The sequence below is a fragment of the Anolis carolinensis genome, unplaced genomic scaffold (genome assembly GCF_035594765.1).
Source record: "Anolis carolinensis isolate JA03-04 unplaced genomic scaffold, rAnoCar3.1.pri scaffold_12, whole genome shotgun sequence".
NCBI lineage: Eukaryota > Metazoa > Chordata > Lepidosauria > Squamata > Dactyloidae > Anolis > Anolis carolinensis.
The window spans coordinates 21,326,267-21,349,685 of record NW_026943823.1 but is presented as its reverse complement, the minus strand read 5'-3'; the positions used below and the strand labels follow the sequence as shown (position 1 = coordinate 21,349,685).

At 41.6% G+C, this 23,419-nt stretch overlaps 1 protein-coding gene across 3 annotated transcripts in view; it reads right to left on the bottom strand.

The window, feature by feature from the left end:
• Positions 1–23,419, bottom strand: part of nexmif (neurite extension and migration factor) — a 183,680-nt gene that overhangs the window by 93,044 nt on the left and 67,217 nt on the right. For all 3 annotated transcript variants that reach the window (XM_062964068.1, XM_062964069.1, XM_062964067.1), the window contains exon 2: positions 14,039–14,148. The gene's annotated coding sequence lies outside the window, so the exon portion shown is untranslated. The remainder of the gene's footprint in view (positions 1–14,038; positions 14,149–23,419) is intronic.

Below are 23,419 nucleotides of genomic sequence, written 5' to 3'. Positions count from 1 at the left end.
TTATTATTATTATTATTATTATTATTATTATTATTATTATAGAGTTGGAAGAGACCTCATGGGCCATCCAGTCCAACCCCCTGCCAAGAAGCAGGAAATCGAATTCAAAGCACCCCCGACAGATGGCCATCCAGCCTCTGTTTAAAAGCCTCCAAAGAAGGAGCCTCCACCATAGTCTGGGGCAGAGAGTTCCACTGTTGAACAACCCTCACAGTGAGGAAGTTCTTCCTAATATTCAGGTGGAATCTCTTTCCTTTCCTGTAGTTTGAAGCCATTGTTCCGTGTCCTAGTATGCAGTGCAGCAGAAAACAAGCTTGCTCCCTCCTCCCTAGGACTTCCCTTCACGTATTTGTACATGGCTATCATGTCTCCTCTCAGCCTTCTCTTCTGCAGGCTAAACATGCCCAGCTCTTTAAGCCTCTCCTCATAGGGCTTGTTCTCCTCTGGACGCTTTCCAGCTTGTCAACATCTCCCTTCAACTGTGGTGCCCAGAATGGGACACAGTGTGATTCCAGGTAAAGTGGTCTGACCAAGGCAGAATAGAATAAGGGGGAGCAGGACTTCCCTGGATCTAGTCGCTATTCCCCTATTGATGCAGGACAGAATCCCATTGGCTTTTTTTGCTGCCGCATCACATTGTTGGCTCATGTTTAACTTGTTGTCCACGAGGACTCCAAGGTCTTTTTCACACACACTGCTGTCAAGCCAGGCATCGTCCCCCATTCTGTCTCTTTGATTTCCATTTTTTCTGCCGAAGTGAAGTATCTTGCATTTGTCCCTGTTGAACTTCATTTTGTTAGTTTCGGCCCATCTCTCTAGTCTGTCAAGATCGTTTTGAATTCTGCTCCTGTCTTCTGGAGTGTTGGCTCTCCCTCCCAGTTTTGTGTCGTCTGCAAACTTGATGATCGTGCCTTCTAACCCTTCGTCTAAGTCGTTAATAAAGATGTTGAACAGAACTGGGCCCAGGACGGAGCCCTGCTTGTGGCACTCCACTCATGACTTCTTTCCAAGATGAAGATGGCGCATTGGTGAGAATCACCCTTTGGGTTTGTTCACTTAGCCAATTACAGATCCACCTAACCGTAGTTTTGTCTAGCCCACATTTTACTAGTTTGTTTGCCAGAAGGTCGTGGGGGACTTTGTCGAAGGCCTTACTGAAATCCAGGTACGCTACATCCACAGCATTCCCTGTATCGACCCAACTCGTAACTCTATCGAAAAAAGAGATCAGATTAGTCTGGCATGACTTGTTTTTGGTAAATCCGTGTTGACTATTAGCAATGACTGCATCTGTTTCTAAGTGTTTGCAGACCACTTCCTTAATGATCTTTTCCAGAATCTTGCCTGGTATCGATGTGAGGCTGACTGGATGGTAATTGTTTGAGTCGTTCTTGAAGATAGGGACCACATTCGCCCTCCTCCAATCTGCTGGGACTTCTCCCGTTCTCCAAGAACTCTCGAAGATAATTGCCAGTGGTTCTGAAATAACTTCCGCTAGTTCCTTCAATACTCTTGGATGTGGTTGATCTGGCCCTGGGGACTTGAATTCATTTAGAGCGGCCTGGACAACTTGTCTCCCTATTTGGGGTTGGATTTCCCCAAATCCTTCGTCCATTCCATGTTGCTGAGGTTTAAGATGGCTTTCTTTTTGTGAGAAGACCGAGGCAAAGAAGGCAGAGATTTTGTGAGAAGACCGAGGCAAAGAAGGCAGAGATTTTGTGAGAAGACCGAGGCAAAGAAGGCAGAGATCCCTGCAAAGAACACTTCTCTAAACATCTGCAGGTCCTCCAATGCAATTCAATGGTCAACCTCTGCTAGAAGAGGAACATGACATCGGTTGTAAGCCAAGACAAGAGATGTCTATTTGGACAATCAAATTACAAACGTAGGGATCGATGGGAATGGAAGAGAAATGGGGAAAGAACTCGTTTTCCAAACATGGTTGTTGTATGTCTTTCGGGCTGTGTGGCCATGTTCCAGAAGCATTCTCTCCTGACGTTTCGCCCACATCTATGGCAGGCATCCTCAGAGGTTGTGAGGTATGACATACCTGCCTGCCATAGATGTGGGCGAAACGTCAGGAGAGAATGCTTCTGGAACATGGCCACACAGCCCGAAAGACATACAACAACCCTGTGATCCCGGCCATGAAAGCCTTCGACAACACATTTCCAAACATGGGTTCTTTCTCTCTCCCTTTTTTTAAACACTTGGCACAACATACAAAGCACACACATACAACCCTCCTCTCCTAAAACTGCACCAGCTGTTCCGCTTTCTTCCCCAGGCGGCCCAATCTGCCGATTTCACATTGCTTTTTGACTAAAAGAGGAGATGGGAAAATGAAGGGGAAAGGCACAAAAACAACCGCTATAGAGAATCTGAGCTCATCCTTAGCACCTATATTTATGCATTATGTATACATGAAGTCACTGGGAATGCCAAAGGCCCATTTTCCTGAGAAATCTCCACCATTTCCGGAGGGCTGCGAACTGATGAGTCCACTTACAAGACAAATTTATACTCCACAGGGACCCAAACAAACATGCCGACATTGACCTCCATTGTTCTTGGTGTTCAGGAGGGTTGGCAGCTCCCATATCAGGAAAATTCAAACATAACATCCAGGTGTGCACCCACACTATAGAATTAACGGACTCGACACCACTTTAATGCTATGGAATCCTGGGAGTTGTAGTTTTGCAATGTAAAGTGGGTCATGGGAGGTCTGTGTGCCAAGTTCGGTCCATATCCATGGCTAATAGGGTTTGCAGTAGTCTCTGGATGTGGGTGAAAGTACTGCAAATCCCATCATCCATGGTCCATCCTCCCTCAAAAGTCACCAGGACATAAAGTGAGTCCTGGTTAGTCTGTGTTCCAAGTTCGGTCCATATTCGTGGCTGATGGGATTTGCAGCAGTCTCTGGATGTGGGTGAAGGTACTGGAAATCCCATTGTCCATAGTCCATCCTCCCCCAAAACTCACCAGGACATAAAGTGAGACCTGGTTGGTCTGTGTTCCAAGTTTGGTCCATATCCGTGGCTGATGGGGTTTGCAGCAGTCTCTGGATGTGGGTGAAGGTACTGCAACTCCCATAATCCAGGGTGCATCCTCCCCCAAAACTCACCAGAACATAAAGTGAGTCCTGGTTGGTCTGTGTGCCAAGTTTGGTCCATATCTGTGACTGATGGGGTTTGCAGCAGTCTCTGGATGTGAGTGAAGGTACTGTAAATCCCATCATCCATAGTCCATCCTTCCCCAAAACTCACCAGAACATAAAGTGAGTCCTGGTTGGTCTGTGTGCCAAGTTCGGTCCATATTCGTGGCTGATGTAGTTTGCAGCAGTCTCTGGATGTGGGTGAAGGTACTGCAAATCCCATCATCCAGAATGCATCCTCCCCCAACACTCACCAGAACATAAAGTGAGTCCTGGTTAGTCTGTGTGCCAAGTTTGGTCCACATCTGTGGCTGATGGGGTTTGCAGCAGTCTCTGGATGTGGGTGACGGTACTGCAAATCCCATCATCCATGGTCCATCCTCCCCCAAAACTCACCAGAACATAAAGTGGGTCATGAGGGATCTGTGTGCCAAGTTCAGTCCATATTCGTGGCTGATGGGGTTTGCAGCAGTCTCTGGATGTGGATGAAGGTACTGCAAATCCCATCATCCAGGATGCATCCTCCCCCAAACCTTACCAGGATGTAAAATGGCTCATGAGGGGTCCGTGTGCCAAGTTCAGTCCATATTTGTGGTTGATGGGGTTTGCAGCAGTCTCTGGATGTGGGTGAAAGTACTGCAAATCCCATCATCCATGGTCCATCCTCCCCCAAAAGTCACCAGGACATAAAGTGCATCCTGGTCAGACTGTGTTCCAAGTTCGGTCCATATTCGTGGCTGATGTAGTTTGCAGCAGTCTCTGGATGTGGGTGAAAGTACTGAAAATCCCATCATCCATGGTCCATCCTCCCCCAAAACTCACCAGGACATAAAGTGAGTCCTGGTTGGTCTGTGTGCCAAGTTCGGTCCATATTCGTGGCTGATGGGATTTGCAGCAGTCTCTGGATGTGGGTGACGGTACTGCAAATCCCATCATCCATGGTCCATCCTCCCCCAAAACTCACCATAACATAAAGTGGGTCATGAGGGATCTGTGTGCCAAGTTCAGTCCATATTCGTGGCTGATGGGATTTGCAACGGTCTCTGGATGTGGGTGAAGGTACTGCAAATCCCATCATCCATGGTCCATTAGCCTTCCCAACCAAAGAGACCTGGCGCCTCGCCATATGACAATTCCCAGAATGCCATAGCCTTGAGCTGTGGCAGTTTAAAGTGGTGTCAAACTGCACTAATTCTACAGTGTAGATGCCCTCTCACGATTCAAACGTGCTTAAAGTTTGGACTAAAGCATTCCCCATTCCGGCTCCTAACTCAACAAGAGAATGATTGATTGGCAGCTCGGAGCCTGACATTCCGGGAGATTGGAGACTCGCTTTCGAATCTACTTTTGCTAAATTCCTCTTAATTGCTTCTAACCCACTTCCACCGCCAGCATCTTTGCAGCTGAACGCCTGGCGGCCCTTCCTCGGGGAGAGGAAACCAGATCTAAATACCTTCCACTGATGTAATTGTGATCTGCCTTTGAAACAGATACTCCCTCTTCTATCAATAACTCCGTTAATCAAAGATTATTTTTTTTTATGAAAACCAAGAATATAGGACCAAGGGCCTGGAAATAGCTTGAGAAGCTGGGAAACTGGGGGAAAGCGTTTGCCCAGTTTAGTCTATTAATAGTCATTAAAAGATTCATTTCTTAGGAGGTTTCCCAGTACAGCCCTCCCTCCACATTTGCAGTTTTGACTTTGTAAGATTGCATTATATTATTTGTTCTCACTAGGAATCTCCCATCCTCCACGATGGAGGACTTAGGCAGATTGCAAACAATGGCAAACGTTGCTCCATACAAAAACCTGGGAGTGACATCAATATTTATTTATTTACAGTATTTATATTGCAGCCTTCTCACCCCAAAGGTGACTCAGGACGGGTCACAATGTACCGTATGTACTCGAATATAAGCCGAGGCACCTCATTTTACCACAAAAAACTGGGAAAACATTGCCTTTGAGACCTGGGTCTCAAGGACTTCTCATGGAGTCTTTCTGAACTGCGAACTAATCTATCCTTGACTCCCTCCCTGCTGAGGCCTAATCTGATATCACGGGTAAACTCACCATCTATACCACGGGTCCCCAAACTTTTAAAGCCGAGGGCTGGTCCACAATCCTTCAGACTGTTGAGGGGCCGAATTATCATTTGAAAAAAAAAAAAAAACAAATTCCTATGCACACTGCGCATATCTTATTTGTAGTGCAAAAACAACAACAATAACAATGAAAGACCAATACAATATTTGAAAATGAAAACAATTTTAACCAACATAAACCTATCAGGATTTCAATGGAAAGTGTGGGCCTGCTACTGGCCAATGAGATAGTCAGGTTAATTAGGATTGTTGTTGTTGTTGTGTGTCTTCAAGTCATTTCAGACTTTGGGCGAGCCTAAGCCTAAAATTAATTATTTATTTACTACCTTTATTTACTACATTTATATCCCACCCTTCTCACCCCGAAGGGGACTCAGAGCAGCTGTATGTACATACAATATATTATATTATTAACATAGCACAATATTAGCATTATATATTACTAGATTGAACTATACCACTATACTGTACTATTATATGTAATACTAGCTGTGCCCGGCCACGCGTTGCTGTGGCAAAGTGGTGGTGGTATTGGTTAAAAATTGCTGTGTAATTTTTATTTGACATTATTTGCAATTTTTTATTAATTTTATTGTAAGTTATATTTTTATTTATTATATTTTATTATTTTCTTGTATTATTTATAGTTATTTTTGGTATTATAGTATTTTATTCTATTAATTTTTAGTGTTTTTTATTATTTTTTATTGGGTTGCTAGGAGACCAAGTTGGAGGAGCCTAGCCTTCTAACTGGCAGCAATTGGATAAAAGCAATTATTCCTCTCTCTCTAATTAGGACTTTATTTTTCTTTTCTTTTTGTTGTATCAACCTAGAGGCATGGATGATGGGTTGTGTTGTCAAATTTCGAGGTTGGGGGGCCTGTAGTTTTGTTGTTTTGTGGGTCGCCATGATGCCATCACTCTTTTATATATATAGAAGATAGACTAGCTGTGCCCGGCCACGCGTTGCTGTGGCCTTGTCTGGTGGTGTTGGTGAGAAATTGTTGAGGTAGTGGTGGTATTGAATGTCTGTTGTATGGTTGCCTTTATTTTCAGTATGCATACTGAAGTGGATTATATGGCAGTGTGGAGTCAAGATAATCCAATTCAAAGCAGATAATATAAGATTCTAAATGAGTTATATAGCTGTGTGGAAGGGCCTTGAGTCTACACTGCCATATAATCCAGTTAAAATCTGATAATCTGTGGAAGAGGCCTAAGTGAGGCCTAACTGTGCCTGTTCCCTGGGCTGAGTAGGTTGCTAGGAGACCAAGTGGGTGGAGCTTAGCCTTCAAACTGGCAGCAATTGGATAAAAACTATGATTCCTCTCCCTGTAATTAGGACTTTATTTTTCTTTTCTTTTTGTTGTATCAACCTAGAGCCGTGAATGATGGGTTGTGTTGTCAAATTTCGAGGTTGGGGGGCCTGTAGTTTTGTTGTTTTGTCCACTGCCCTGATGCCATCACTCTTTTATATATATAGATTATTAACATAGCACAATATTAGCATTATATATTACTACATTGAACTATACCACTATACTGTAATATTATATGTAATATATAACATATAATTAATATTATTATATGGTATTATTATTACTATTATATTGTATAACATTATAATATTATTATCAAGATTATATGTATATACCAGCTGTGCCCGCCACGCGTTGCTGTGGCGAAGTCTGGTGGTATGGGAAATAAATTATTGAGGAATTGGTGGTAGTTAAGGTAAAGGGTAAAGGTTTTCCCCTGACATTAAGTCCATTACAAATGGGTTATATAGCTGTGTGGAAGGGCCTTGAGTCTACACTGCCATATAATCCAGTGCAAATTAGATAATCTGTGGAAGAGGCCTAAGAGAGGCCTAAGTCTGCCTGTTCCCTGGGCTGAGTTGGTTGCTAGGAGACCAAGTGGGCAGAGATTAGTCCTCTAACTGGCAGCAATTGGATAAAAGCAATTATTCCTTTACCTCTAATTAGGACTTTATTTTTCTTTTCTTTTTGTTGTATCAACCTAGAGGCATGGATGATGGGTTGTGTTGTCAAATTTCGAGGTTGGGGGGCCTGTAGTTTTGTTGTTTTGTTGGTCACCGTGATGCCATCACTCATTTATTATGTATATATAATAGATTATATTATTAAAACTGATATAAAAATATTATATTATAAAACTGAGGGCGGGGGCCAGGTAAATGACCTTGGAGGGCCGCATCCGGTCCCCGGGCCTTAGTTTGGGGACCCCTGGTCTATACCTTCAGAAGGCCCTGAAGCCCAATTCCCAAGAGAAATAGATTTTTCCCCGGATGCTAAGGAACGGACATTGGAATCTCAAGCATCTCCTGACTCCTCTGCACTTGCGGGTACAGTAGAGTCTCACTAATCCAAGCCTCGCTAATCCAAGCCTCTGGATAATCCAAGCCATTTTTGTAGTCAATGTTTCCAATATATCGTGATATTTTGGTGCTAAATTCGTAAATACAGTACAGTAGAGTCTCGCTTATCCAACGTAAACGGGCCGACAGAACATTGGATAAGCAAATATGTTGGATAATAAGGAGAGACTAAGGAAAAGCCTATTAAACATCAAATTAGGTTATGATTTCACAAATTAATCACCAAAACACCATGTTTTACAACAAAATTTACAGAAAAAGTAGTTCAATACACAGTAATGCTGTGTAGTAATTACTGTATTTACGAATTTAGCACCAAAATATCACGTTGTATTGAAAACATTGACTACAAAAATGCGTTGGATAATCCAGAACGTTGGATAAGCGAGTGTTGGATAAGTGAGACTCTACTGTAATTACAACATAACATTACTGCGTATTGAACTACCTTTTCTGTCAAATTTGTTGTATAACATGAAGTTTTGGTGCTTAATTTGTAAAATCATAACCTAATTTGATGTTTAATAGGCTTTTCCTTGATCAGTCCTTATAATCCAAGATATTCGCTTATCCAAGCTTCTGCCGGCCCGTTTAGCTTGGATTAGTGAGACTCTACTGTACTTCTCTCTGATCTGAGGCCTGTCAGTCATTCTGATCACACACAGACTCATTCATGGGAAACCCATCATCCCCCTCGTCCTCCAAGGAACCCCCATCATCTTGAAACTCAGCAATCCCTTTCCGGAATGGGTTTAGCACCATGGAGAGCTCCACCCAATGCTTGACATGAAGGAAACCAGTTGCTTTTTAATATGGTTTTCAATAAATATGGGCCAAAGTCTATGCTAGCCTGACAAATCAGTTGCAAGAGGTATTGGGTGAGTCAACTCTGTCCAAACAAGCTTTGGAGTGTGTTGTCAAAGACTTTCATAGCCGGAATCACTAGGCTGCTGTGAGTTTTCTGGGCTGTATGGCTATGTTCCAGAAGCATTCTCTCCTGATATTTCGCCCACATCTAAGGCAGGCATCCTCAGAGGTTGTGAGGTGTTGGAAACTAGGAAAGAGGGGTGTGTTTATATATTTGTTTATATATTCGGGCTGTGGCGCAGGCTGGAGAGCAGCTGTGATGAATCACTGCAATGATTGGCCAGGAGGTCATGAGTTCGAGGCCCGCTTGGAGCCATGTTTGTCTTGTCTTTGTTCTATGTTAAAAGGCATTGAATGTTTGCCTATATGTGTCATGTGATCCGCCCTGAGTCCCCTTCGGGGTGAGAAAGAAGGGCGGAATATAAATGCTGTAAATAAATAATAAATAAAAATAAATAAATTTGTGGAATAATGTTCAGGGTGGGAGAAAGAACTCTTGTCTGCTTGAGGAAGGTGTGAATGTTGCAACTGGTCAGCCTGATTAGCATTGAATAGCCTGGAAACCTCAAGGTCTGGCTGTTTCCTGCCTAGGGGAATCCTTTGTTGGGAGGTGTTAGCTGGCCCTAATTGTTTCCTGTCTGGAATTCCCCTGTTTTGAGAGTGTTGTTCTTTATTTACTGTCCTAATTTTACAGTTTTAAAATACTGGTAGCCAGATTTTGTTCATTTTCATGGTTTTCTCCGTTCTGTTGAAATTGTCCACCCGCTTTTGAATTTCAGTGGCTTCTCTGTGTAGCCTGACATGGTGGTTGTGAGAGCGGTCCAGCATTTCTGTCTTCTCAGATAACATGCTGTGTTGAGGCCAGTTTATCAAGTGCAGCCAGGCTTTGAAGCTGCAAGGCCATTCAGTGCTAATCAAGGTGGCCAACTGCAACATTCACACTTGTCTCAAACATAGAAGAGTTCTTTCTCCCACCCTGATCATTATTCCACAGATATATAAACCCCACTCGCCTACTTTCCAACACACCTCACAACCTCTAAGAATGCCTGCCATAGATGTGGTTGAAACATCAGGAGAGGGTGCTTCTGGAACAGGGCCATATAGCCTGGAAAACCGACAGCAACCAAGCTTTGGGGTGATTTTGCAAGAGTGCCATTACAGGTGTTCAATGTGCAAAGCAACTTTTGCCCCAATGTCGACGTGACACCGACACCGCACAGAAGCACACAAGTCATTTCACGCTGCAACGCAAATTCCGTTTACCTAGAGATCAACTGGGGTTCGTTCCTAAACAGGCGATATTTAAAACAAACCCAAAGGAGAACACACTGTTGCTTACAGGAACACAGCGAAACCTGTGCGATCTTTGGATTTAATTATCAAGGCAGGTATCGGCGCCCCAGAGAGACAAGCGCAAGCAGCGCAATGGTTCCCCGCTCTCATCGAACGCCAAGGTCGGAATGCGGCAGCGCAACACAAAGTTATTTCACCTCTTTTCATTAGAGACACCGAGGACCACTTCAGATTGTGACAGCAAAGCAGGCGCTTGGGAAGCCAAGGATGAACCCACCACCGAGGATCAGAGAAAGAACAGTGCGGAACTGCAAGGAGTGAATTCAACAGAATGCAACACATTCTCTCTTCACCACAACGGAGCCCCACTGAAAGCAATGTGCAGATATTTGGGTCTGTTCAAAATGCATGCTCTCCCCATTAATAGGGACATCAAAGACCATCTAGATGGTCTCATAAAACCATAGGTAAGGAAAGTGACCTCCAAAAGCCATCTAGATGATCTCATCAGGACATCAGAAGACCATAGGTAAGGAAAGGGACCTCAAAGACCACCTAGATGGTCTCATAAGACCATAGGTAAGGAAAGGGAACCCCAAAGGCCATCTAGACAATCTCATAAAACCATAGGTAAGGAAAGTGACCTCCAAAAGCCATCTAGATGGTCTTACAAGGCCGTAGCTAAGCAAAGAGACCTCCAAAGACCATCTAGATGGTCTCATAAGACCATAGGTAAGGAAAGGGACCTCAAAGACCACCTAGATGGTTTCATAAGATCATAGCAAAGGAAAGGGGCCCCAAAGGGCATCTAGACAATCTCATAAAACCATAGGTAAGGAAAGGGACCCTCAAAGGGCATCTAGGTGGTCTCATAGGACAATAGGTAAGGAAAGTGACCTCCAAAAACCATCTAAATGGTCTTATAAGGCCATAACTAAGCAAAGAGGCCTCCAAAAACCAGCTAGACTTAGGTCAACCCTGTCTAAAGTTTAGGACAGGGGCCAGGTAAATGACCTTAAAGGGCCGCATCCAGCCCCCGGGCCTTAGTTTGGGGACTCCATTATTGCTCCATTATTGCGCCATTCGTACCAACACGAAATAGTTCAAAAGGTCCTATTGATGCCAACAGCTGACAAAGAAAGGAAGCAATATCTATGGGATTGCAAAGTCATTAAAATGAAAATACTCCAAGCAGGAGCTATCAGTTGTAGTAGTATTTATATTCCATCTCTCAGAAGAGACTCAAAGTTGCTTACAACACTAATAATAATAATAATAATAATAATAATAATAATAATAATAATAATAACAATAACAACAATCTTTATGTATATACTGCCCTATCTCCTCAGAGGACTCTGGGCGGTTTCCAATACAGTAGAGTCTCACTTATCCAAGACTCGCTTATCCAAGGTTATGGATTATCCAAAGCATTTTTGTAGTCAATGTTTTCAATCTATCATGATATTTTGATGCTAAATTCATAAATACAGTAATTACTGTCATAGCGCGCGTGGTTTGGATAAACACACATACAGCGGAAGATCAAAGAAGAATCACTGGCACCAATAAAGAGGCTGAAGCCTGTTTGGCTATCTACAAAAGGTTTACTAACAAACGGAAAACTCTCAAGACAATATATACAGACAGAGTTCAGAGAGGCAGAGAGCAGAGGGCAGAGGGAAGAACAGATAACACAGGGAGCTATTTATAATCATCTCTGCTGTCTGATGCAATACACAGTTAACTCTACACACTCGCATAGTGGACAGCAGACAGTACATGATGCAATCTACAGCTCACATTGCAACACTATAACTCAATTACATTTAAACAACTCTATATACAATCATTCCCACTTCAACAATTACAACATAACATTACTGCGTATTGAACTACTTTTTCTGTCAAATTTGTTGTATAACATGATGTTTTGGTGCTTAATTTGTAAAATCATAACCTAATTTGATGTTTAATAGGCTTTTCCTTAATCCCTGCTTATTATCCAAAATATTCGCTTATCCAAGGTTCTGCCGGCCCGTTTATGTTGGATAAGTGAGACTCTACTGTATGATAAAAACAATGCAGTACAATACAATACGCATAATAAACAGAACCATACAATAATTTAAAATACAATAGAGTCTCACTTATCCAAGCTAAACGAGCTGGCAGAACCTTGTACTGTAATACAAATGGTAAACATAAATACAAAACATACAATCCAAGGAATGAAAAATAAAACTAGTAACAAAACTCCACAATTTAAAGCATCTCTATGAACAGTTTTACAGATGACTGGGGACTGGAACATGGGACTTTCTCCTTTCACTTCCATACTTTAACACTATTATGTTATACTGAAACTCACTCACTAATTGGTGCAAATATGTGTTGTGTTAAGTGTGCTTACTGTTCTCATGGTTGTTGCAAATGAGGCATAAATGAGATAAAGACTTCTGGAACTACAGTAGAGTCTTACTTATCCAAGCTAAACATGCTGGAAGAACCTTGGATAAGCGAATATCTTGGATAATAAGGAGGGATTAAGGAAAAGCCTATTAAAGATCAAATTAGGTTATGATTTTACAAATTAAACACCAAAACATCATGTTATACAGCGAATTTGACAGAAAAAGTAGTTCAATACGAAATAAGGCTATGTTGTAATTACTGTATTTACGAATTTAGCACCAAAATATCACAATATATTGAAAACATTGACTACAAAAATGTCTTGGATAATCCAGATCCTTGGATAAGCGAGTCTTGGATAAGTGAGACTCTACTGTAGTTCAATACGCAATAATGTTATGTTGGAATTACTGTATTTAGCACCAAAATATCACGATATATTGAAAACATTGACTACAAAAATGCCTTGGATAATCCAGATCCTTGGATAAGCGAGTCTTGGATAAGTGAGACTCTACTGTAGTTCAATACGCAATAATGTTATGTTGGAATTACTATATTTAGTACCAAAATATCACGATATATTGAAAACATTGACTACAAAAATGCCTTGGATAATCCAGAACCTTGGATAAGCGAGTCTTGGATAAGTGAGACTCTACTGTAGTTCAATACGCAATAATGTTATGTTGGAATTACTGTATTTAGCACCAAAATATCACGATATATTGAAAACATTGACTACAAAAATGCCTTGGATAATCCAGAACCTTGGATAAGCGAGTCTTGGATAAGTGAGACTCTACTGTAGTTCAATACACAATAATATTATGTTGGAATTACTGTATTTAGCACCAAAATATCACAATATATTGAAAACATTGACTACAAAAATGCCTTGGATAATCCAGATCCTTGGATAAGCGAGTCTTGGATAAGTGAGACTCTACTGTAGTTCAATACGCAATAATGTTATGTTGGAATTACTGTATTTAGCACCAAAATATCACGATATATTGAAAACATTGACTACAAAAATGCCTTGGATAATCCAGAACCTTGGATAAGCGAGTCTTGGATAAGTGAGACTCTACTGTAGTTCAATACGCAATAATGTTATGTTGGAATTACTGTATTTAGCACCAAAATATCACGATATATTGAAAACATTGACTACAAAAATGCCTTGGATAATCCAGAACCTTGGATAAGCGAGTCTTGGATAAGTGAGACTCTACTGTAGTTCAATACGCAATAATGTTATGTTGGAATTACTGTATTTAGCACCAAAATATCACGATATATTGAAAACATTGACTACAAAAATGCCTTGGATAATCCAGAACCTTGGATAAGCGAGTCTTGGATAAGTGAGACTCTACTGTAGTTCAATACACAATAATATTATGTTGGAATTACTGTATTTAGCACCAAAATATCACGATATATTGAAAACATTGACTACAAAAATGCCTTGGATAATCCAGAACCTTGGATAAGCGAGTCTTGGATAAGTGAGACTCTACTGTAGTTCAATACACAATAATGTTATGTTGGAATTACTATATTTAGTACCAAAATATCACAATATATTGAAAACACTGACTACAAAAATGCCTTGAATAACCCAGAACCTTGGATAAGTAAGTCTTGGATAAGTGAGACTCTACTGTAATAACAAAAAAAGAGGTCCCAACAAGCGGGGATCCTTTCTGCTATTCCCAGGAAGGACAAGGAGGCGAATGAATGGGAAAATGCATCGTGAACGGGAAATGCATGCAAAGTATTGCCAGACTCACCGTGCAACCATGCCTCAAAAGGGAAGGCCCGGGAACTCATTCAGAAGAAGTCTCCTTCTCTCCCGTTGTCCCCCATCACTCCTCGGGACCGTGTTAGAAAAGCAAGAGATCTGCAGATAACATCAAGAGAAGATGGAGTTGGTGGGGATGCACCAGGATGCATGGGTTATGAAAACAGGATAGAAAACTCCAGAGGTCTATGCCAGGGGTCCCCAAACTAAGGCCCAGGGGCCGGATGCGGCCCTCCGAGGTCATTTACCTGGCCCCCGCCCTCAGTTTTATAATATAATATATTGTATATACATATAATATTGATAATAGTATTATAAGGTAATACAATATAACACTAATAATAATACCATATAATAATATTAATTATATATTCTATATTACATATAATATTACTAATAATATTACAGTATAGTGGTATAGTTCAATATAGTAATATATAATGCTGATATATATTGTGCTATGCTAATAATATAATATATTGTATATACATATAATTTGTAAGCCACTCTGAGTCCCCTTTGGGGTGAGAAGGGTGTGATACAAATGTAGTAAATAAATGCAGTAAATAAATAAATACATTTTAGACTTGGGCTCACCCAAAGTCTGAAATGACTTGAAGGCATACAACAACAACAACAACAACAACCCTAACTAACTTGACTATCTCATTGGCCAGAAGCAGGACCACACTTCCCATTGAAATCCTGATAAATGTATGTTGGTTAAAATTGTTTTTATTTTTAAATATTGTATTGTTCTTTCATTGTTCTTGTTGTTGTTTTTGCACTACAAATAAGACAAATGCAGTGTGCATTGGAATTTATTTATATTTTTTTCAAATGATAATCCGGCCCCTCAACAGTCTAAAGGATTGTGGACCGGCCCTCGGCTTAAAAAGTTTGGGGACCCCTGGTCTATGCAAATGGTATCGCTACAAACGAAGGTGTGATCGTTAAATCCTTAGCATTTTGCTTTCAACAAGGACAGGCTTGCGCATCTATCTGTCTGAAAGGCACCAAGCTTTCCAAACCAATTTATGGGCTATTTACAAAGCCTGGGGCTGCCTTGTTTTAAATCACGGCAATTTAAATAAGTGCCCCCCAAACCTGATTGAAATCAACACAGGAGGGAGGGGATTGTCTTGTTTAAATAATCTAAATAATTGATTTAAATCAATTTGTAACTCTCATTTACAGAACAAGCACATAAACTAATTGCTTTGCTGTTAAAAAAAAAAAAGACCAAAGGAATGTTGTATTGTAGATTTCATGCACCACCCTTCCACTTCCCCAGCAGCAGAAATGTGATATACAGTAGAGTCTCGCTTATCCAACATAAACGGGCCGGCAGAATGTTGGATAAGCGAATATGTTCTACTCACAGGCCTCCAGATTTTGTTATTACACTTGGGATTGTTTTGTCCAAGATGCACATGAAGGGACCACAAGCCAGAAAATAGTAAACTTTTGCCTATGTTGCCGGGTTGGATTGAGCCCGACCATTAAATAGCCTAGCTCGTTGTTTACCTAAGCAACTCAAAAGACAGTTGCATCTGTCAAGTAGGAAAATTTCGGGGAGGCTAATTTAACTACAGTAGAGTCTCGCTTGTCCAATGTAAATGGGCCGGCAGAATAAGTCAATATGTTGGATAATAAGGAGAGATTAAGCAAAAGCCTATTAAACATCAAATTAGGTTATGATTTTACAAACTAAGCACCAAAACATCATGTTATACAACAAATTTGACAGAAAACGTAGTTCAATACACAGTAATGCTATGTAGTAATTACTGTATTTACGAATTTAGCACCAAAATATCACGATGTATTGAAAAACATTGACTACAAAAATGCATTGGATAATTCAGAACGTTGGATAAGCGAGTGTTGGATAAATGAGACTCTACTGTAATTTAAGTCACCATAAAAATGTCTAGCATCGCGTGTGCAGAAGAATGTGGAAGTACTCCATCAAGGACTCGGTGTCACAGTGGATGATGATGAAGCAGCAGCTCCCCCTGTGGCCGGAATTGAGCATACCCTCATGAAGCCAGAAGCTGGAAAATGTTAAATAGCCTCTGTGTCTTTGTCTGTGTGTGTCGTATGTCTTATGGCATTGAATGTTTGCCATGTATATGTACATTGTGATCCGCCCCGAGTCCCCTTCAAGGTGAGATGGGCAGCATATAAATACTGTAAATAAATAGATAAATACAGTAGAATCTCACTTATCCAATGCTCGCTTATCCAACATTCTGGATTATCCAACACATTTTTGTAGTCAATGTTTTCAATATATCATGATATTTTGGTGCTAAATTTGTAAATACAGTAATTACTACATAGCATTACTGCATATTGAACCACTTTTTTCTGTCAAATTTGTTGAATAACATGATGTTTTGGTGCTTCATTTGTAAAATCATAACCTAATTTGAAGTTTAACAGGCTTTTCCTTAATGCCTCCTTATTATCCAACATATTCACTTATCCAACATTCTGCCGGCCTGTTTATGTTGGATAAGTGAGACTCTACTGCATATTGATAATCTTATATTTTCTGCTTAGACCTGGATTATATGAAGCCTCTTCTACACAGCTGTATAAAATGCACACTGAAGTGGATTATATGGCAGTGTGGAGTCAAAATAATCAAGTTCAAATCTGATAATCTGTATTTTATAGGCAGTGTGGAAGAGGTCTAAGTGAGGCCTAACTCTGCCTGTCCCCTGGGCTGAGTGGGTTGCTAGGAGACCAAGTGGGTGGAGCTTAGCCTTCTAACTGGCAGCAATTGGATAAAAAACAATTATTCCTCTCCCTCTAATTAGGACTTCATTTTTATTTTTCTTGTATCAACCTAGAGGCGTGGATGAGGGGTTGTGCTGTCAATTTTCGAGGTTGGGGGCCCTTTAGTTTTGTCGTTTTGTCGGTCGCTGGGATTCCTGTCAGGGTATTGTGTATTGTGAAATGTTAAAATCAATCTGGGTTGTTAGAAATGCCTTATGTGTTAGTTTTTCGGCAAGGCATTTCAGCAGTTATGGAGTTAATGATAGTCTGCTATGATTGACATATCACAGGACCAATGGGGTCAAGTTTGTTTTGACCGGGACCTTTTTCCTTGTCCTGTGGAAGGCAGAGGAGTGTCTTGAGAGCAGTGTGTGTGCATGAGTTCGCTTCGACAAGAGCACTCATGGAGGAAGGACTGATTTGCTCTATTTTGTATATAGTCATGTAAATAAAGATTGATTGCCGTTGGATTTCCAACCGAACCCTCGTCTGCTGGAGTGTGTTTGTCCAGTGCTGTTTTTCCACATGGGGAGACAGTCTGGAGAAGGAGGTGAAGACCGGGATGGTGAATTCTTGGATTACACTCTGCTACCCATCATCCCCTGACAATTCCATCACTCTTTTATATATATAGATTATACATTTTTGTTATTTAAACTATACATATTGTGAAATTATGGTTTTTTTTCTCAAAGTGACACACCACCCAAGTCATGCTAGGTTTTTTGGTGAATTTTGACACACCAAGTGCAAAAGATTGCCCATCACTGCTCTAGTTACAACTGTTGGGATTTAACCCACTGAACGTGGCTCAAAGTAAGGAGAAATGCAGACAAGAGGAAGAATGGAATCAACCCATATCAGGCAGCCATGATGATGATGATGATGATGATGATGATGATGATGATGATGATGATGATTGTAGTACAAACGGCACCGTGTACAATTTAAAACTCTAAAGGCTTTGACCATTAAAACAGAATGAAACCTAGTGCTATTTACAAATGAATCATTAAAACCACTGAAAGCGTTAAAACCCATTTTAAAATACGCGACTGTATTATTGTTTTCCCCCCGTTTGAAATAAATGCCTTTGTCAATCTTTTCCGAGCGGTGGGTGAAAATGCAAATTGGGCGCGGGAAAGGGAGAGCCGCGCAATAAGCCCAATTATGTATGCAGGCATTTTAATCAAACAATGAACCGTGGCAAGCAACCGCCGGTGCCAATCAGCAAATGCTGTTGCATCAGGCATGGCTTTAATGCAGCGCTTCAAGCCCAGCCAAAGCGATGCAACCTTGGAAGGCTAATTCACGCATTTGTGTCCATGGCTGCCCCATTGACAGCCATGCAAAGCAGCTGCTTCCACTCAAACCAACTACATTATGCACATTATCCAGAAGTTGAAATTTCTAAACATTCTTCTGGGGCACATAGAGCACATTATAGTAGTCTTGGACAGCAACGGCTCGCAAAGTGACCCATTTAAGGTGGATTCAGGTGTCAAACAGGGATGTGTTATTGCCCCCGGCTTATTTTCCATCTTCATCGCTATGATACTTCACCTTGTTCATGGGGAGCTTCCGACCAGAGTGGAAATCATCTATCGGACAGATAGCAAGCTATTTAACCTCAGCAGACTGAAAGCCAAAACCAAGGTCACCACAAACATCTGTTATAGAACTCCAATATGCCGATGACAACGTAGTCTGTGCGCATTCAGAAGAAGACCTACAAGCCACTCTAAACACCTTCGCAGAAGCACTCGAGAAGCTCGGCCTCTCACTGAACATCGAGAAAACCAAAGTGCTCTTCCAACAGGCACCAGCGAATCCCTCTGCAAAGCCAGGAATACAGCTTAACGGTGTCACATTAGAAAACGTTGACCATTTCCACTCCCTTGGCAACCACCTCTCCACAAAAGTAAACATCGACAGTGAAATACAACACCGCCTGAGCTCTGCGAGTGCAGCATTTTTCTGAATGAAGCAGAGAGGGTTTGAGGATCGGGACATCCGTAAAGATACCAAGGTGCTCGTTTACAAAACCATTGTCCTCCCAACCCTGCGAAACGTGGACCGTCTACAGACGTCACACTCAACTCCTGGAGCGTTTCCATCAGCGTTGCCTCAGAAAAATCCTGCCAATCTCTTGGGAAGACAGGCGGACAAATGTCAGTGTGCTGGAAGAAGCAAAGACCACCAGCACTGAAGCGATGCTCCTACGCCATCAACTCCGCTGGACTGAAGGCCACGTTGTCCGAATGCCCAAAGATCACCGTCTCCCAAAGCAGTTGCTCTACTCCGAACTCAAGAATGGGAAACGGAATGTTGGTGGGCAGGAAAAGAGATTGAAAGATGGGCTCAAAGCCAAGCTTAAAAACTGTGGCAGAGACACTGACAACTGGGAAGCCCTGGCCCTTGGGATCTGTGCGCATCATCCGAAAATACATCACACAGTCCTAGACACTTGGGAAGTATTCGACTTGGGATTTTGTGATACGAAATCCAGCATATCTGTCTTGTTTGCTGTGTCATAATAATAATAATAATAATAATAATAATAATAATAATAATAATAATAATAATAATAATAATAATAAAGAGGGTTGGAAGAGAACCCATTTAGTCCAACCTCCTTCTGCCTTTGTGCACCAAAAGCACTAGCAAAGCACCCCTTAATAATTAATTAATTTTAATTAAATAATTAAAATACCATTATAAACAAGCAATGGCTTCGATGGGCCACATGTGGACCCCAGGCCTTAGTTTGGGGACCCGTGCTCTAAGAGAACCAAAAGATACACATTCCCCCCATCCAGTTCTCTATGTAGATAAGTCTACATATCCGGCATATTGCTGTATGTGTATGTGTTAAATGTGTTTGGGTACGGTCAATGGGCTAATCAATGAAATGTACTACTTATCCGGCATCCACCAATCCCCATGGATTCACTGAGACCCTTATTGCATTTGCAAAGGGGCCGGGCTGTGGCACAGGCTGGTGAGCAGCCAGCTGCAATAAATCACTCTGACCATGAGGTCATGAGTTCGAGGCCAACCTGTGGCGGGGTGAGCACCCATCAATTAAAAAATAGCCCCTGCTCGTTGCTGACCTACCCTGTTTCCCCTAAAATAAGACATCCCCAGAAAATAAGACCTAGTAGAGGTTTTGCTGAATTGCTAAATATAAGGCCTCCCTCAAAAGTAAGACCTAGTAAAGTTTTTGTTTGGAAGCATGCCCGTTGAACAGAACACCAGAGCATGCACGATCGGTAAATCATAGAATCATAGAATAGTAGAGTTGGAAGAGACCTCATGGGCCATCCAGTCCAACCCCATTCTGCCAAGAAGCAGGAAATCGCATTCAAAGCACTCCCGACAGATGGCCATCCAGCCTCTGCTTAAAAGTCTCCAAAGAAGGAGCCTCCAACACAGCCCGGGGGAGAGAGTTCCACTGTCGAACAGCCCTTCTGTTCGAACAGCCCTTCTCACCGTGAGGAAGTTCTTCCTGATGTTCAGGTGGAATCTCCTTTCCTGTAGTTTGAAGCCATTGTTCCATTGCGTCCTAGTCTGCAGTCCTCCCTATGACTTCCCTTCACGTATTTGTACATGGCTCTCATGTCTCCTCTCAGCCTTCTCTTCTGCAGGCTAAACATGCCCAGCTCTTTAAGCCGCTCCTCATAGGGCTTGTTCTCCAGACCTTTGATCATTTGAGTCACCCTCCTCTGGACGCTTTCCAGCTTGTCAACATCTCCCTTCAACTGTGGTGCCCAGAATTGGACCCAGTGTGATTCCAGGTGTGGTCTGACCAAGACAGAATAGAAAGAGGGGGAGCAGGACTTCCCTGGATCTAGACGCTCTTCCCCTATTGATGCAGGACAGAATCCCGTTGGCTTTTTCAGCTGCCGCATCACATTGTTGGCTCATGTTTAACTTGTTCCCCACGAGGACTCCAAGGTCTTTTTCGCACACACTGCTGTCAAGCCAGGCATCGTCCCCCATTCTGTATCTTTGATTTCCATTTTTTCTGCCAAAGTGAAGTCTCTTGCATTTGTCCCTGTTGAACTTCATTTTGTGAGTTTTGGCCCATCTCTCTAGTCTGTCAAGATCGTTTTGAATTCTGCTCCTGTCTTCTGGAGTGTTAGCTATACCTCCCAGTTTGGTGTTGTCTGCAAACTTGATAATCATGCCTTCTAACCCTTTGTCTAAGTCCTTAATAAAGATGTTGAACAGAACCGGGCCCAGGACGGAGCCCTGCGGATGGCACTCCACTCCTGACTTCTTTCCATGATGAAGACGACGCATTGGTGAGCACCCTTTGGGTTCTCACCAAATGTACATAGCATAAAGTGTTGTACATGGAAATATTGGTAGTAACAAGAAATTCTTGATAGGATTCACAGTTTGCCTGGTTATGCTGGTTTGTGAAGACAACTACTGTACAGTATATAATAAACATTCATTTTTTTGTTCCACAATAAATATGAATTCTTCTTCATAGAATAAGACATCCCCTGAAAATAAAACCTAGAGCAAATTTGGGAGCAAAAATTAATATAAGACACTGTCTTATTTTCGAGGAAATACGGTAGCAACCTGAAAGATAGTTGCATCTATCAAGTGGGAAATAAGGTACCACTTATAAAGTGGGGAGACAAATTTAACTAATTTACGACGTTGGAATGAGGAAGTGGATGATAAAGCAGCTGCTCCCCCCTGTGGCCAGAATTGAACATCCGCTCAGGAGAAGGTTAAATTGCCTCTGCGTCTGTCTCTGTCTCGGTTCTATGCGTATATGGGCATTGAATGTTTGCCCTATATGTATATAATGTGATGCGCCCTGAGTCCCCTTCAGGGTGAGAAAGAAGGGCGGAATATAAATACTGAAAATAAATAATAAATAAATTTCCCGCTTCGGATCCAATATCATTTCCCACCGCCACTTGTCTGCACACGTGGGCCAATGAGGAATCATCACATTTGATTGTGTTTTATTTGGAGAAATTGGTCCATTTGTCCAAAGCTGATGGCGGAAGTGTCACTTTGTGTGAAAGGCGAGAAAGGCTCCGCAGGACCCCCATTCCAGCCTCAAAGCCATTCCCTGCAAAACACTCCATTAAAACACATTAAAAGCCACTGCCTACTCATTTGCGTTTGCTTTTAAAGGCTTTATTTCCCTCCTAAAAGGAGGCAAAACAAGGGAAATGTCAACAACCGGCACTCAAATACGAAGTTGTTTGTCTGGCAGCAATGTAGGAAACGGAGCACGAAGGCAACCTTAAAGCACAACGTTGGACAAAGAAGGAGCAAGAAGGCGCCAAGGGATCCATTATGGACCCGGATTTGCAAAAATCGGCCTGTTTGGGGCCATAATGCAAACTGAGGCATTGTACCTAGCCTTGAATGTTCTTGCAAGTGGGAGTTACTGTGTATTATAGCCGCTTTGGGCCTTGGTTAAGGGAGGAAAGCAAGGTACAAACAACAACAACAAGAAGAATAACAACAGCTATGGCGTTGGCTCCACTTCAAAGCATTTAAAATATGAACGTATGAAATTATGCGTCTTGATTAAGAGGGGAAAAGAGGCAGAAATATTGCTATCCATGCTGTTATATGCTGTATTTTAATAGGTACCGTATATACTCGAGTATAAGCCGACCCAAATATAAGCCAAGGCACCTAATTTAACCACAAAAAAACTGGGAAAACATTGACTCCAGTATAACCCAAGATACCAATAAAATTACCCTATATACTCGAGAATAAGCCGACCCGAATATAAGCCGAGGCACCAATAAAATTACCGTATATACTCGAGTATAAGCTGACCCGAATATAAGCCGAGGCACCTAATTTAACCACAAAAAACTGGGGAAACATTGACTCCAGTATAAGCCAAGATACCAATAAAATTACCCTATATACTCGAGAATAAGCCGACCCGAATATAAGCCGAGGCACCAATAAAATTACCGTATATACTCGAGAATAAGCTGACCCGAATATAAGCCGAGGCACCTAATTTAACCACAAAAACTGGGAAAACATTGACTCCAGTATAAGCCAAGATACCAATAAAATTACCCTATATACTCGAGAATAAGCCGACCCGAATATAAGCCGAGGCACCTAATTTAACCACAAAAAACTGGGAAAACATTGACTCCAGTATAAGCCGAGATACCAATAAAATTACCGTATATACTCCAGAATAAGCCGACCCAAATATAAGCAGAGGCACCTAATTTTACCACAAAAAAACTGGGAAAACATTGACTCCAGTATAAGCCAAGATACCAATAAAATTACCCTATATACTCGAGTATAAGCTGACCCGAATATAAGCCGAGGCACCTAATTTTACCACAAAAAAACTGGGAAAACATTGACTCCAGTATAAGCCAAGATACCAATAAAATTACCCTATATACTCGAGTATAAGCCGACCCGAATATAAGCCGAGGCACCTAATTTAACCACAAATAAACTGGGAAAACATTGTCTCCAGTATAAGCCGAGATACCAATAAAATTACCGTATATACTCAAGTATAAGCCAACCCGAATATAAGCCAAGACACCTA